The following is a 17920-nucleotide window of genomic DNA, read 5'->3' on the forward strand; positions in this document are numbered from 1 at the left end:
GAGTCAGTCCCAGAGAAGGAGGAGGAATGGATCGACAAAAGGAGTAGCAAGGAGTAGAAGAACAAAGAGAAGGAGGAGAAGAGGGAGTTGCAGGAAGCAGTTGGAAGATGGAGGGGGCTTATGCAGAGGAGGAAAACTAATAGGATGTGAGGAAGCAGGTGAAAGAGGGAGAGAGTGTGAGGTGAAAGAGGGAGAGAGTTTGAGGAGGAAGGTAGAAGTGGGTGGGGATGTGGGGAGGAACCCTGGATCCTCTACTGAAAAGCCTAGCACAGGTGGGCCACTGGACTGGAGTAGGTGTGCCTCCACATCCCTGTCTGTACCTTCCAACCGTCATTGTCTCTCTTGCTGCACGTCTCGCAGCTATCTGTGCTCCAAAAAGTGATTATTCAGGATTCTGACCGTTGGTAACTGTAATGTGAGTGGATATCGTCTTTATCCGAACCCACAAAACGTTAAAACACGATGTAAGCTTAAAACGATAATCTGTTATTAAAGGTTCAGAGGATTTCACGCATTGTGAGGCCAATGTTGAGCATTTATAACGGCATGCCCATTCACTGCAAACAAGTCTTCCACGTCACAGGTTTCGACCAGACTACTGCAAACCAACTAGTGGTCAGAGTACTGCCTTGGCCCTCATTCACAAAATTCGTCGCTGATAGCCGACTTTTGAAAATTAATTTTTCACTTCTCTGTCCTCTTTTGAGTCTTTTGAGGGTTTTCTATGTCCCATACTGGAGAAGGCAGCCTGATGTTACCTTCTCTTTGCTGTCGATAAAGTAAGTAATAGCCTGTATTCAATCCACGTTTGATTAGAAGAGAATATATGAAATTTAAAAGACAATTTGGTCTTTAAATTAAACACTTCTGGTAACGGTAGGGTACACAAATGAAAACAACTTTAATGAACAGATGAAAGTGACTGTTCATTCCATAATGTTGAGTTAACAGAAGAAATGCAAACGTGTTTTAATAATGATTATAGTGAAATGATTGTCGATGATTATAATGATAGGGTAGTTGAGGCAACTGTTAACACAAAGGTTGATACAGACAGTAACATATGACAGAACGCCAGCTTGAAGAGGAATTCACAGTGAAGTAAGTGAAATATAATCAGTTGAAAGTGACATTAGTAATGTTGAGATGAAATGTTGGCAGATGGGGAAGGTAAATATTGAATGAGCAACTAAAATTGTTATGTGTTCACGCAGTAAATATGTAAAAAAATTTGAATGTGACAGAAGAGGAGCCAAAGTGTAGAAGGAAACTTTCAATGTATACACAATGTTTAAGGAAATTGTATGTGTAAAACACCTTACTTTGGTGTACTTTCAGCTGACTTGACTGAAAAAAGGTAGAAGTTTACCTAGTGCTGTCAGACTAGGTTTTGGAACAGGAATAAGACGATTTTCCTTCAAGAAATCGGGTAGAGGATTCACTAATCTTTAGTGAAGACACTTCTTGGTGAGTAGGGCCTCCTCAGTTGGGTGAACCGTTCTCACTTTTCTGGTTCACTCTTTTCCTCCACCGTCATGTCTGTAGGTTGTGAGTGAAATGAACTATCTTCTACTGTGGTCAATTCAAAGATTTTTATTAAGAATTTTCTATTTCAGCAAGTGCTATGTCTACGAGGATGAAAGCTAGAGAAACATCAGCAAAATGAAGTATACAGGGTGTTACAAAAAGGTATGGCCAAACTTTCAGGAAACATCCCTCACACACAAATAAAGAAAAGATGTTATGTGGACATGTGTCCGGAAACTGTTAATTTCCATGTTAGAGCTCATTTTAGTTTCGTTCTTACACCTACCCTCAACGGAGCACGTTATCATGATTTCATACGGGATACTCTACCTGTGCTGCTAGATCATGTGCCTTTACAAGTACCACACAACATGTGGTTCATGCACGATGAAGCTCCTGCATATTTCAGTCGAAGTGTTCGTACGCTTCCCAGCAACAGATTCGGTGACCGATGGATTGGTAGAGACGGACCAACTCCATGGCCTCCACGCTCTCCTGGCCTCAACCCTCTTGAGTTTCATTTATGGGGGCATTTGAAAGCTCTTGTCTATGCAACCCCGGTACCAAATGTAGAGACTCTTCGTGCTCGTATTGTGGAGGGCTGTGATACAATACGCCATTCTCCAGGGCTGCATCAGCGCGTCAGGGATTCCATGCGACGGAGGGTGGATGCATGTATCCTCGCTAAAGGAGGACATTTTGAACATTTCCTGTAACAAAGTGTTTTAAGTCACGCTGATACGTTCTGTTGCTGTGTGTTTCCATTCCATGATTAATGTGATTTGGAGATAAGTAATAAAATTAGCTCTAACATGGAAAGTAAGCGTTTCCGGACACATGTCCACATAACATATTTTCTTTCTTTGTGTGTGAGGAATGTTTCCTGAAAGTTTGGCCGTACCTTTTTGTAACACCCTGTATACTATACTTTGTCTTTGAATCATGTAATGCTGAAACGTTGCACAAAATAATGTATCTCTTTTAAGTAAAAGTATGTAAAATTTGAGGTAAGCAAAACATTTCGAATAATACAAAATCGTCAAAAAGTATTATTAGAAAACTAAAGTAAACTGTGAGCAAGTAAAAACTTTACCAACTTCTGTAACTGCTGAAGCAAAAGATCTTACAGACACTAAATTCAGTGAGTTTTACGTAAGCTTTGAGGTTCGCCGATGACATTGTAATTCTGTCAGAGACAGCAAAGGACCTGGAAGAGCAGCTGAACGGAATGGATAGTGTCTTGAAAGGAGGATATAAGATGAACATCAACAAAAACAAAACGAGAATAATGGAATGTAGTCGAATTAAATCGGATGATGCTGCGGGAATTAGATTAGGAAATGAGACGCTTAAAGTAGTGAATAAGTCTTACTATTTGGGGAGCAAAATAACTGATGATGGTCGAAGTAGAGAGGATATAAAATGTAGACTGGCAATGGCAAGGAAAGCGTTTCTGAAAATATTTATATGGAGTGTAGCCATGTATGGAAATGAAACGTGGACGATGAATAGTTTAGACAAGAAGAGAATAGAAGCTTTCGAAATGTGGTGCTTCAGAAGAATGCTGAAGATTAGATGCGTAGATCAGATAACTAATGGGGATGTATTGAATAGAATTGGAGACAAGAGAACTTGACTAGAAGAAGGGATCGGTCGGTAGGGCATATTCTGAGGCATCATGGGATTACCAATTTAGTATTGGAGGCCAGCGTGGAGGGTAAATCAAACCAGTCTCTGGCATATATATATATATATATATATATATATATATATATATGTGTGTGAGTGTGTGTGTGTGTGTGTGTTGGAGTGTGTAATTTACTGTCGTTTCTTGTTAACATCAGCTTATTCCCAAGAACCAGCAGCTTTCACTCAGTTAATACTAGGCAGAAACCCAGTATGCATTTGGATCGCACTTCCTTTACTCTTGTGCAGAAAGGTGTGTAGTATAGTGCTGCATCCATTTTCAGTAAGGTAGCATAAGAAATCAGAAATCTTAGCAGTCACCCACCCGTTTTTTAATGCAATCTGAAGATTTTCCTCTGGGATCACTCTTTCTATCTTGTCGACGAGTTCCTTGAAAAATTAAACTGATTCCTGTGTCATATTGTTGACTGCCTCTACTTAAACTAATGGATTGTCTTTTTGGGTTCGTAAACATTTTATTTCATATGTTATTTTTTATGTTGTAATTTCATGTACTGACATGTTCCATTACCTTGAAGATTTACTCCTCAATGTGGTCCTACGGAGTTAGACGTGTAAAATAAAATAAAAGTAGAAAAATTGTGCACGAAAAGACCTCTTTCCCAAATAAGTCAAGATACGTATTGATTTTTCCAATATACGCAACGCAACTAACGCAACTAAAATTAGGCATATTTGTGCTCATACAGTTGGGTACCAAACATCGTTCTTGCTTTACTCATCGCGAATGGAATAGGAAGGGGCAAAATGGTACTGGTACACGATGTACTCTCCTCCACACACATTACGATGAGTGGCGGACTACAGGTGGTGATTTACATACTTCATATCGTGAAACTGCATACGTTTCATAACGCAGATATCAGCTAATTTGCTCAATCCTGCACACTGGAAGGTTGTTGAACTAATCGTAGACTGATGACCTCAGCAGTCTGTCCCTTAGCAATTCACACACATTTGAACATTTTTGAACTAATCGTAGAAATCGTTATTCTACTAAAATAATTACCGGTATAATTAAGGTGCTATGCGAATTCGTCTAATACACATTTGGGCATTCGGATGTGTAGGAGAATACCTGTTGTTAGCATGTATTAACACAAGCGTGTAACATACGATAGAAGTGATATGTGACAGGAGGCATTAATAAGCTCGCGGTACGACGAATCGTTTTTACATTAGGTTCCATGATAACAATTTATTATTAAGTACTTACAGAAACTAAACCGCATTAATGGTAACACGTAAAGGATGGCATCTGGTCATTATATTATAGCTTATACACTATGGTGATAAGAGTCACGGGATACTTCTTAATATCGTGTCGGATGTGGCTTCGTCCGGCGTAGAGCAACAACACGGCGTGGCATGGGCTCAACAAGTCCATGTAAGACCACTACAGAAATAATGAGCCATGTTGCTTCTATAGCCGCCCATAACGGAGAAAGTGCTACCGACGAAGGGTTTTGTGCACGAACTTATCTTTGCATTACGACACATGTCAGGCGATCTGGCTGGCCAAATCATTCACTCGAATGGTGCAGAATGTTCTTCAAACCATTCGTTAACAACTGTGGCCCGGTGCCATGGCGCATTGTCGTCCATAAATGTTGGGTCGTTGTTGGGACACACGAATACCATGAATGGCTGCACATTGCCTCCAGGTAGATAGTCAACGAACGGGTCAACTGGTCCAGAGGACCCAGTCCATTACATGTACACACAGCCCTCACCATTATGGAGCCACCAATAGCTTTCACAGAGTCTTGTTGACAACTTGTGTCCATCGCTTCATGAAGGATTCGCCGAACGCGAACCCTACCGTCAACTCTAACCAGCTGAAATCGGGGCTAATCTGACCAGGCCACGCTGTTATAGTTGTTTAAGGTCCAACTGGTATGGTCAGGAGCCCAGGACAGGAGCTGCAAGCGAGGCTGTGGTATTAGCAGAGGCACTCGCGTTGCTCGTCTACTGCTATAGCCTACTAACGCCAAATTTCTCCACACTGTCCTAACGGATGCGTCGTCGTACGTCCCACATTTATTTCTGCAGTTATTTCACGCTACCTCGCTTGTCTCTTAGAACTGACAACTCCATGCAAACGCCGCTGCTCTCGGGCGTTAATTGAAGGCAGCCCGCCACAGCTTGTCCGTGGTGAGAGGTAATATCTAAAATTTGGTATTCTCGGCACACTCTTGACACTGTGTTTTTCGGAATATTGGGTTCCCTAACGATTTCCGAAACAGAATGTGCCATCCGTAAGAACTCTAACTACCATTCCACGTTCAGAGTCTACTAGTTGCAGTCCTGCGGCCATAATCACGTCGATCACCTTTCAAAATGAATGGCCTGAGTACAAATGACAGCTCCACGCCAATGCACTGCCCTTTTGTACCTAGTGTACGCAATGCTGTCATTACCCGTATATATATATATATATATATATATATATATATATATATATTCCATGACTTTTGCAGCCGGCCGGTGTGGCCGAGCGGTTCTGGGCGCTTCACTTCGGAACCGCCCGACCGCTACGGTCGCAGGTTCGAATCCTGCCTCGGGCATGGATGTGTGTGATGTCCTTAGGTTAGTTAGGTGTAAATAGTTCTCTAAGTTCCAGGGGACTGATGACCTCAGATGTTGTCCCATAGTGCTCAGAGCCATTTGATTTGAACCATGACTTTTGCCACCTCAGTGTAAATTTAAACTCATGTTCCATAATACTGAGATAATTAGATGTGTTACATAAACCTTGTCGGGTATCTAATAGAGATCAAGAGCTTCATATATTCTTAAAAGTAAACTCAGGGCACAAATAGTGCAGATAAAATGTTGTGCTTAAGATCAAGCTTCACATGTTTACGTTAACGCTCAGAGAAAATCACAGTTACCTCATGTCTGCGGGGTAGTTTCTAGCCCTGAGATCTCTTCCATCGACGGCGCAGCGTCTGTCTGCCTGGAGCACTACTCGTTGTTGCTCGAGTGAAACCAGCGGTGGACTGTGCTGCTGCGCGGACAGTTTAGTATGTACTTCGTATTCTGCCATAACCTACAATGGAAATGTCTCTTGTCATTATCTGTTTATGTTGCTGATAAGTATCTCCTCTGCTGATACGACTTTCTGGAAACTAGCGTAACGTCCTGCTAAGAATAACTTTCCACTTTCGCATCTTCTTAAACACAGCTCTTATGTCGGTAGTTTCAAGAAAAAACAATAAAAAATTCGTGTCTTGCGATAGTACGAATGTGCCATTAAGGTTATTTTTCGTTATTGTGTCAACATTGGATTATACTTTCTAATACTTAAGAAATGTTCGCAGTCTCTATCCTTCCTAACGTTGCTTCTCTTCTTTTCCCTTGATAGAGTTGCATCATACTTTTGGGGAAAAGAGTATGATACGTTGCGGTGCGAGTAGTTTTCTTTAACAGGTGCGGCAATAAAGATACGGGTCTCATGCTGTAACCTCTTATTTAGAAAACTTACACAACTGAAATGTTGTCACCTTCAATTAGTCCCCTCCCCCATCCCTGTACCGCTCCATTCGAATTTTTCGCTGCTGGAAGCAGTGCTGAAAGTCTTTTTCCGTTATGCTGTTGAGGAAGCGTGTTGATTTTTCCTTCACTGAATCCACGGACTCGAAGATGGTTCCTTTGAACGCAGACATCAGTTTTGTGAAGAGAAAGAAGTCGCATGGTACTAGGTCAGGTGAATACAGTGGATATTCCATCACTGGACTATTGTTTATCGGCAAAAACCTTTTCACAGACGTCGCGTTTTGGGCTGGCGCTTTGTCCTGATAAAGAATGCATGAGCGATTCTTCCACATATCTGGTCTCCTTCACCGCACATGTTCATGGATGGTCTTCAGAACAGTTACGTAATAAGCTTAATTGACAGTCTGACCTTCAGGCACCCAATCAATGTAGATAACCCTTCCGATATCGAATAAAACAATCATAATTGATTTTAACTTTGATTTGCTCATGTGCACTTACTTCTTCCTAGGGTATTCAGGGCTTTTCCAACGCATGAATTGTTCCTTAGTCTCTGGATCGTATTGAAATATCCATGTTTCATTACACATAATTACTTTGCTGAGGTAATCAGGGTCATTTTCAATGTTTCTACGAGCGTCAGCGCAGCAGTGCAATCGATGCTGCTTTTGCTCGTTTTTTGGGATTATTGGCACCACTTTAGCACAGACCTTTGCTATGCCCAGATCACTATGTAAAATCTGTCTAACGGTTTCGTTATTGATGCAGGCAAGTTCTGAAATGGCTCGAATGCTCAGGCGGAGATCTTCTCGAACAATTCTAGTGACCTTCTCTACATTCTCCACATTTTCGAAGTAGAAGCACAGCCCGATGTCGGATCGTCTTCGACGTTTTCCCTATCGTCCTTCAACCTCTTTACCCACTCGAAAACTTGGGTACGAGATAGACACTGATTACCATAAACTTGTTTCAACAAATCGTAAGTTCTGTGGTGGATTGTCGAAGTTTTATGAGGAATTTGATGTTAACGCGTAGTTCCACTCAGAGCGTAGCATAATTCCCACGGAGCTCAGACACACCACCCATTTCTAAGAAGGCTCACAGCCAGACTAACCACCACAGCGGCGTCAAATTTTGTACGTGTGTCAGGGAGAGTCCCTCGGCTATTCCCCGCTCATCTCCTTGCCATCCACGAAGCGGAAACGCCCAAACCAACCAATCGGATTTCTTTATTGCTACACTTCGTATAATTCCAGGACTGTTAAATGAAATAAATCATTATCTACGTTAACACAATACAGGATATGTAATAATATATTATCTACTGAACCCATCTATATTCTGTTATACTGCACCAGCTGCACATAAGCTCTGGCATCAAATTTACGCAAACGAAAGAGAATCTGACAATGAGTACTATGAGGCAAGAAAGCAACGGTCGGATATGCGTATTCTAGGTGTATGATGTCTTGAATGAACAAAACGATTGTCACATAGACATTGAAGGTGTTATTTCGAAAAACAGTACGCAATCGTCAAGGACTTTAGCAATGCTTACATTTCACAAATTTCTGTCTACGAAAGACCGTCACTCGTTAAACGAACAGTTATACATGAATATTAATGTGTGGGGTAACAGAATGTAGCGACCGGAAGGCTGAATAACTGTACAGAGAAAGATTTCGCTATTTATATCATTCTAACTGTTCTAAATGTATCGCCGTAGTTGGCCGCTTTCATGAAATCGCTCGAGCCATATCACACAGTTTAATATGAAGTGATGGTGCTGGATGGTGTGTGAAGAGATATATCGAAATTGCTCCGTCAATTTTACCGTGAAATGAATAATTCGAACAACACAGTGTTTAAAGTACTGAAGATCAGTAATTACAAACATATGGAAACCATCGTGTACAAGCAATGGAGGCAAATGATTCTGAATCTAGACCTCGATTTTACCGATGGATTATATTGTGATACATCTATTAATACTGTGTGTATGTGACTTTTTTAGAGTCTTGTACTAACTGTTTATTTTGACTGACCGAGGTTGAGACACCCACTTTAACATGCAGTAAATCAGAGAAGTAATCACTATTGTCAAACTCAGAAATGCTTAACAGCAGAGGATCTATGCAGCAAAGCAGGACGCAAACCGTACATGTGTTTACAGGGCAGGAATAAATTAGTATCAGCCCTGTCATTTGACGGAACGATTCTCTGTCAGTAGTTTCTGGATAAAGAGACCGTGGTACTGTGCAAAACAATCAATTGTAGGAATTCACCAATTCATCATGAACTACGTTTTTCGGAAGACTGTAACTGTGTTAATAACGACCTAACACTGTGTTTTCATGCATCGTGAGAATCAGTTCAGTAAGTTGTTCCCATTTTCAAATGACGTATTTACATTAATATTTTGTGTTATCTCTGGGAGTGTGTTATTATAATTCTCTTGAACTCTAGCAGTCTTTTAATGCTGTTACTGCTATTGGAGTGTTTTGACACTAATGTTACAAAGTATAATTTTTTGTGTATCTACTCACAGGCACGGTACCTGTAAGTAAGGACATAAAAATCCTATTTTCAAACGACAGCATCTGAACATTACTAGCTTTACTTTTTTTCAACTTTTCCGTTTCAGTAAAACAGCAAAAAGACGACTGATGACCAACAGAAGCACAACACACTCGCAGAAGCCACTTCCAATACAAGTGTAAACACAGCACTTGCAAATGGGAACAAATTCTTGAAGCTCACGTGCAGTTCGTGAAAATTTCTAATTTTTTTGAATCATGGAATGCAGTAATTTTAGCCTTAGGGAATTGTGACGAGTAAGACAATGTGCAGGGGCAAGAAGTTGTTACCAATGCTTAGATAAAGACAAAGTAGTTTTTAATCTTGGCCGAAGCTAGAACAGTTCTTCAGTTAATAGTTTCTTCCACACATGATATTTACATTAAGAACTATGACGGAGAATATGTCAGCAGAACAAACATCAGACATATATATGTAGAATATGTAAAAATATTTATATGGCGGGCTATTAACAAGTTTGGTGCAAATGGTTCAAACGGCTCTGAGCACTATGTGACTTAACTTCTGAGGTCATCAGTCGCCTAGAACTTAGAACTAATTAAACCTAACTAACCTAAGAACATCACACACATCCATGCCCGAGGCAGGTCGCTCGGTTCCAGACTGCAGCGCCTAGAACCGCACGGCCACTCCAGGCCGGCCTATTAACAAAAGTGTTATGTATAAATGACTAATTACATCAATTCAGAAATTACTCTGATGTACAGAAGGGGCTGTTAATGTGGAACGTCTCCAATCTACATTTGAAAATACTTCTGCAATCTTCCATTGGAAGGAGCACAAAAACGGGTCAAGTGGACAAGCATTGCAGGAGTGCAAATAATATATTATCAACAATGTTAAAAGAAACTTATTGATATTGGACCAGAAACAAGTATTTGCCATAATCAAATAAATAAGAACTACCATAGACTAGCGGATTCAACAGAGAAACCATACACATACGTAACTCACGAGTAATCGTACAGATAATATGCTAACAAAAAATAACCCAAACAATTTTTTGGAATAATTTGGTGGTGAAGACCACACAATCAACAAGTAAACCGGGCTTTATATTCTGTCATACATGTCATACAACATTACAACATATGCTGAGTAAAGGCACAACAAATACAGGAACCTTATCATCCAACCAGCAGAAATCAGTAGGCACCACAGTCAATAGTACATACTGAAATCAAATGCTGTACTCCTCGTATATCGGCCATGGAACACAATAATGAAGGGGAGCACATGACACACCAATGCTAATTGCAAGAACCGAACTACAAACGGTAAAATATGCAATGTATTTATATAAAATGGAGAAGGAAAGCTGAGAGGAGCTGGGGTGTGGTAGTGGTGGGAGGGCGAGGGGGGGGGGGTGGGGAGCACGAGTTGCGGGTGGTAGTCAGATGGATGAAGAAGCCGGAAACTGAGCTCAGTACATGACAGTCACCCCGGGGAACAAAATGTCACTACGAGAATATTAGAAAAGGAGAGGTGGGAGGACTGGTGGGTGCAGAGGGAGGAGAGGAAATCGGGTATACAGGAGCATGTGGTCAAGTGGTTGGCGGAAATAACGACGGGGTTGGTGGTAGGAGAAGAGAGTATGAATTTAACATCATTTTGGAATAGAACAAAGGGCCCACTTAACCGAAAACGGGCTTGATCGTTCAAACCCTCACAGGGATCCTTTATTTTACTCTTAAAACTCTCAAGTTCCTCCACAGTATCCGATAACATACCTTTTTAGATAAGTGAATATGGATTGGGGGTAAGAAATGAAAGAGGAAGCCGTCTGGCAGAATTTTTCGCAGAGCATAACTTAATCATAGCTAACACTTGGTTCAAGAATCATAAAAGAGGGTTGTATACATGGAAGAATCCTGGAGATACTAGAAGGTATCAGATAGATTATATAATGGTAAGACAGAGACTTAAGAACCGGGTTTTAAATTCTAAGACATTTACAGGGGCAGATGTGGACTCTGATCACATTCTGTTGGTTATGAACTGATGATTGAGACTGAAGAAACTGCAAAAAGGTGGGAATTTAAGGACATGGGACCTGGATAAACTGAAAGAACCAGAGGTTGTACAGAGTTTCAGGGAGAGCATACGGGAACAATTGACAGGAATGGGGGAAAGAAATACAGTAGAAGAAGAATGGGTGGCTCTGAAGGATGAAGTACTGAAGGCAGCAGAGGATCAAGTAGGTAAAAGATGAGGGATAGTAGAAATCCTTGGGTAACAGAAGAAATATTGAATTTAATTGATGAAAGGAGAAAATATAAAAATGCAGTGAATGAAGCAGGCAAAAAGGAATACAAACGTCTCAAGAATGAGATCGACAGGAAGTGCAAAGTGGCTAAGCAGGGATGGCTAGAGGACAAATGTAAGGATGTAGAGGCTTATCTCACTAGGGGTAAGATAGATACTGCCCACAGGAAAATTGAAGAGACCTTTGGAGAAAAGAGAGCTACTTGTATGAATATCAAGAGTTTGAAACCCAGTTCTAAGCAAAGAAGGGAAAGCAGAAAGGTGGAAGGAGTATATAGAGGGACTATACAAGGGCGATGTACTTGAGGACAATTTTATGCAAATGGAAGATTATGTAGATGAAGATGAAATGGGAGATACGATACTGCGTGAAGAGTTTGACAGAGCACTGAAAGACCTGAGTCGAAACAAGGTCCCGGGAGTAGACAACATTCCATCAGAACTACTGACGGCCTTTGGAAAGCCAGTCCTGACAAAACTCTACCATCTGGTGAGCAAGATGTATGAGACAGGCGAGTTATCCTCAAACTTCAAGAAGAATATAATAATTTCAATCCCAAATAAAGCAGGTGTTGACAGATGCGAAAATTACCGAACTATCAGTTTAATGAGTCACAGCTGCAAAATAATAGCGCGAATTTTATACAGACGAATGGAAAAACTGGTAGAAGCCGACCTCGGGGAAGATTAGTTAGGATTCCGTAGAAATGTTGGAACACGTGAGGCAATACTGACCTTACGACTTATCTTAGAAGAAAGATTAAGGAAAGGCAAACCTACGTTTCTAGCATTTGTAGACTTAGAGAAAGCTTTTGACAATGTTGTCTGGAATACAGGGAGCGAAAGACTATTTACAATTTATACAGAAGCCAGATAGCAGTTATAAGAGTCGAGCGGCACAAAAGGGAAGCAGTGGTTGGGAAGGCAGTGAGACAGGGTTTTAGCCTCTCCCCGATGTTATTCAATCTGTATATTGAGCAAGCAATAAAGGAAACAAAAGAAAAATTCGGAGTAGGTATTAAAATCAATGGAGAAGAAATAAAAACTTTGAGGTTCGCCGATGACATTGTAATTCTGTCAGAGACAGCAAAGGACTTGGAAGAGAAGTTGAACGGAATGGACAGTGTCTTGAAAGGAGGATATAATTTCAATGCTGGGCCATCAACAAAAACAAAACGAGGATAATGGAATGTAGTCGAATTAAGTCGGGTGATGGTGAGGGAATTAGATTAGGAAATGAGACACTTAAAGTAGTAAAGGAGTTTTGTTATTTGTGGAGCAAAATAACTGATGATGGTCGAAGTAGAGAGTATATAAAATGTAGACTGGCAATGGCAAGGAAAGCATTTTTGAAGAAGAGAAATTTGTTAACATCGAGTATAGATTTAAGTGTCAGGAAGTCGTTTCTGAAAGTATTTGTATGGAGTGTAGCCATGTATGGAAGTGAAACATGGACGATAAATAGTTTAGATAAGAAGAGAATAGAAGCTTTTGAAATGTGGTGCTACAGAAGAATGCTTAAGATTAGATGGGTAGATCACATAACTAATGAGGAGATATTGAATAGAATTGGGGAGAAGAGGAATTTTTGGGCCAACTCGACAAGGAGAAGGGACCGGTTGATAGGACATGTTCTGAGGCATCAAGGGATCACAAATTTAGCATTGGAGGGCAGCGTGGAGGGTAAAAATCGTAGAGGGACACCAAGAGATGAATACACTACGCAGATACAGAAGGATGCAGGTTGCAGTAAGTACTGGGAGATGAAGAAGCTTGCACAGGATAGAGTAGCATGGAGAGCTGCATCAAACCAGTCTCAGAACTGAAGACAACAACAATAACAACAACAACACCTTTTTAGGCGTGATGCAAAATCTTCGGTGTGTTATCTATAATACCAACACCTATGACTCTCACAATTTTAATGCTGTCCAAATACGGTGATATTACACCGAACCGCAAAGAAACTGGTATATGCATGCGTATTCAAATACAGAGAATTGTAAAAAGGCAGAATACGGCGCTGCGGTCGGCAACCCCTACATAAGACTAGTGTCTGGCGGAGTTGTTAGATCGGTTACTGCAGCTACAACAGCAATCTAGATTTAAGTGAGTTTGAACGTGGTGTTATAGTCCGTGCACTAGTGATGGGACACAGAATCCCCGAGATAGCGATGAAGTGGGGATTTTTATGCACGGCCTTTTCACGAGTGTACCGTGAATATAAGGAATCGTGTAAAACATCATATCTCCGACATCTCTGCGGCCGGAGAGAGATTCTGCACGAACGGGACCAACGACGACTGAAGAGATTCGTTCAACATGATAGAAGTGCAACCCTTCCGAAAACTGCTGCAAATTTCAATGCTGGGCCATAAAGAAGTGTCAGCGTGCGAACTATTCAACGAAACATCATCGGAGCCGAAGGCTGCACGACACAAAGCTTTACGACTCACCTAGGCCCGTCAACACAAACAATGGACCGTTGATGACTGGAAACATGTTGCCTGGTCGGACGAGTCTCGTTTCAGACTGTATCGAGCGGACGCGTACAGTTATGGAGATAACCTTTTGAATCCATGGACCCTGCGTGTCAGCAGGGAACTGTTCGAGCTCGTGGAGGTTCTGTTATGGTGTGGGGCGTGTGCAGCAGGAGTGATATGGGACACTTGATACGTTTAGATACGACTCTGACAGATGACACATACGTAAGAATTCTGTCTGATCACCTGCATTCATTCATGTCCAATGTGCATTCCGACAGACTTGGGCAATTCCAGCAGGACAATGCGTCACCCCACACATCCAGAATTGCTACATAACGGCTCCAGGAAACTCTTTGGAGTTTAAACATTTCCACTGGTCACAAAACTCACCAGACAACAACATTATTGTGCGTATCTGGGATGCCTTACCATGTGCTGTTCAGAAGATATCTCCACCTCATCGTTCTCTCACGGATTTATGGACAGCCCGGCAGGATTCATAGTGTCAGTTCCCTCCAATATTACTTCAGACGCTAGTCGACCCTATGCCACATCGTGTTGCGGCACATCTGCGTGCTCGCGGGCGCACTACATGATGTTACTCAAGTGTTCCAGTTTAAAAAATGGTTCAAATGGCTCTGAGCACTATGGGACTCAACAGCTGAGGTCATTAGTCTCCTAGAACTTAGAACTAGTTAAACCTAACTAATCTAAGGACATCACAAACATCCATGCCCGAGGCAGGATTCGAACCTGCGACCGTAGCGGTCTTGCGGTTCCAGACTGCAGCGCCTTTAACCGCACGGCCACTTCGGCCGGCTGTTCCAGTTTATTCCCTCTTCAGTGTAGAAGGATCAACTTGTTTTTTAAAATGATGAAAATACTTCCTCCCGTTTGTCTAATATAAAATGATTCACAGGATCCGCATTACAACTTCTTCATCCATCTGACTTCCGCAGGCAACTCGTGCTTCCCCCCCACCCCTCTCTTACGCAACTCGACCATCTCCAACCCCCGCCTCCCACCGCCCCGCCTTTCTTAAGAATGCCGGACATTTTCCACACCGGACATTTGCCACGCCGGACATTTGCCACACTTGACCCTTCGCCAGGTAGTGATCCCCCAGGTAAGGGATGCCCTTCCCCGCAATACCTCTGTCCGCTTTCAAACCGCCGTCTCCACATCTTACTCGATACAACCAGTACGTAAGGGACCTTCTTCTTCTACATCTTGGCCAAATACAGAGCTTCTTTTCCGAAATCGAAATATTTATAACTTTTGGGAAACGAAAGTACACTCCTGGAAATTGAAATAAGAACACCGTGAATTCATTGTCCCAGGAAGGGGAAACTTTATTGACACATTCCTGGGGTCAGATACATCACATGATCACACTGACAGAACCACAGGCACATAGACACAGGCAACAGAGCATGCACAATGTCGGCACTAGTACAGTGTACATCCACCTTTCGCAGCAATGCAGGCTGCTATTCTCCCATGGAGACGATCGTAGAGATGCTGGATGTAGTCCTGTGGAACGGCTTGCCATGCCATTTCCACCTGGCGCCTCAGTTGGACCAGCGTTCGTGCTGGACGTGCAGACCGCGTGAGACGGCGCTTCATCCAGTCCCCAACATGCTCAATGGGGGACAGATCCGGAGATCTTGCTGGCCAGGGTAGTTGACTTACACCTTCTAGAGCACGTTGGGTGGCACGGGATACATGCGGACGTGCATTGTCCTGTTGGAACAGCAAGTTCCCTTGCCGGTCTAGGAATGGTAGAACGATGGGTTCGATGACGGTTTGGATGTACCGTGCACTATTCAGTGTCCCCTCGACGATCACCAGTGGTGTACGGCCAGTGTAGGAGATCGCTCCCCACACCATGATGCCGGGTGTTGGCCCTGTGTGCCTCGGTCGTATGCAGTCCTGATTGTGGCGCTCACCTGCACGGCGCCAAACACGCATACGACCATCATTGGCACCAAGGCAGAAGCGACTCTCATCGCTGAAGACGACACGTCTCCATTCGTCCCTCCATTCACGCCTGTCGCGACACCACTGGAGGCGGGCTGCACGATGTTGGGGCGTCAGCGGAAGACGGCCTAACGGTGTGCGGGACCGTAGCCCAGCTTCATGGAGACGGTTGCGAATGGTCCTCGCGATACCCCAGGAGCAACAGTGTCCCTAATTTGCTGGGAAGTGGCGGTGCGGTCCCCTACGGCACTGCGTAGGATCCTACGGTCTTGGCGTGCATCCGTGCGTCGCTGCGGTCCGGTCCCAGGTCGACGTGCACGTGCACCTTCCGCCGACCACTGGCGACAACATCGATGTACTGTGGAGACCTCACGCCCCACGTGTTGAGCAATTCGGCGGTACGTCCACCCGGCCTCCCGCATGCCCACTATACGCCCTCGCTCAAAGTCCGTCAACTGCACATACGGTTCACGTCCACGCTGTCGCGGCATACTACCAGTGTTAAAGACTGCGATGGAACTCCGTATGCCACGGCAAACTGGCTGACGCTGACGGCGGCGGTGCACAAATGCTGCGCAGCTAGCGCCATTCGACGGCCAACACCGCGGTTCCTGGTGTGTCCGCTGTGCCGTGCGTGTGATCATTGCTTGTACAGCCCTCTCGCAGTGTCCGGAGCAAGTATGGTGGGTCTGACACACCGGTGTCAATGTGTTCTTTTTTCCATTTCCAGGAGTGTAATTAGTTTTGCCAAGTATAAATATAGTTTCCTCTGTCTGTACGGTGGCTTCCTTTCACGCTTACTGATTGCGATAGGAACAGTCCATCGGCATGGGAGCAAGAAGAAAGGAACGATGAGATGGGAATGCAAATGTACGCTAATCATTTATTTTGTATCACTGCATTTGTGCCTACTTTAATTACTACAACTGCATACCCAAAAGACAATAGGGTAAGAATAAATGAGTTTGTGAATGCTTGAAAAGAAGAACGACATACTCCATACTAATTTACTCTCTAAAAACATTAGTTAATAAAGTGTAGCGGGACAATGTTCAAAACATAACTGAAAACACGTTCACCAAATAGGGATAAGAACATTTATGATTGACATGTCATCTAAAGTCGACTTACAATTTTAAAATGTTAGAAATAAGGAAATGAAGTAATGCAGAATGCTACGCTTGTAACGTACGTTGTTGTTCTACATTGTTTAGCTCTGGTATTTACAGGGTCACAGAGAAAGCATCTTAGGTTCTGGAGGGAAAAGCCGTAATTGTAATTATCTGCACTACAACAGAAACAAGGACAACTTAAGGAAAAATAATGTAAGCTCACAATCGACTTTGAAGCAGATAGTTCCTGTGACTTAGTATGGGCAGAGGTTATATTCGACAACCGGAATAAATTAATAACTGGCTCCTTTTATCGACCACCTGTCTCAGATGAAACAGTTGCTAAACAGTTCAAAGAAAAGAAAACTTGAGTCTCATCACAAATAGGTACCCTAATCATACAATTATAGTTGGCAGTTACTTCAATCTACCTTCCGCATGTTGACAAAAATACATTTTCATACCCTATTGTAAATAGAAAACAACTTTCGTAATTTTTCTAAATGCTTTTTTTAAAATTATTTTTAACAATTAGTTGACGGGGGCCATTCAAATTGTAAATGGTTACGAAAACACACTTGACCTCTTAGCCACTAATAATCCTGAGCATCACGACGGATACAGGGTTCAAAATGGTTCAAATGGCTCTGAGCACTATGGGACTTAACATCTATGGCCATCAGTCCCCTAGAACTTAGAACTACTTAAACCTAACTAACCTAAGGACAGCACACAGCACCCAGCCAT

The sequence above is a fragment of the Schistocerca americana genome, chromosome X (assembly GCF_021461395.2).
Source record: "Schistocerca americana isolate TAMUIC-IGC-003095 chromosome X, iqSchAmer2.1, whole genome shotgun sequence".
Taxonomy (NCBI): domain Eukaryota; kingdom Metazoa; phylum Arthropoda; class Insecta; order Orthoptera; family Acrididae; genus Schistocerca; species Schistocerca americana.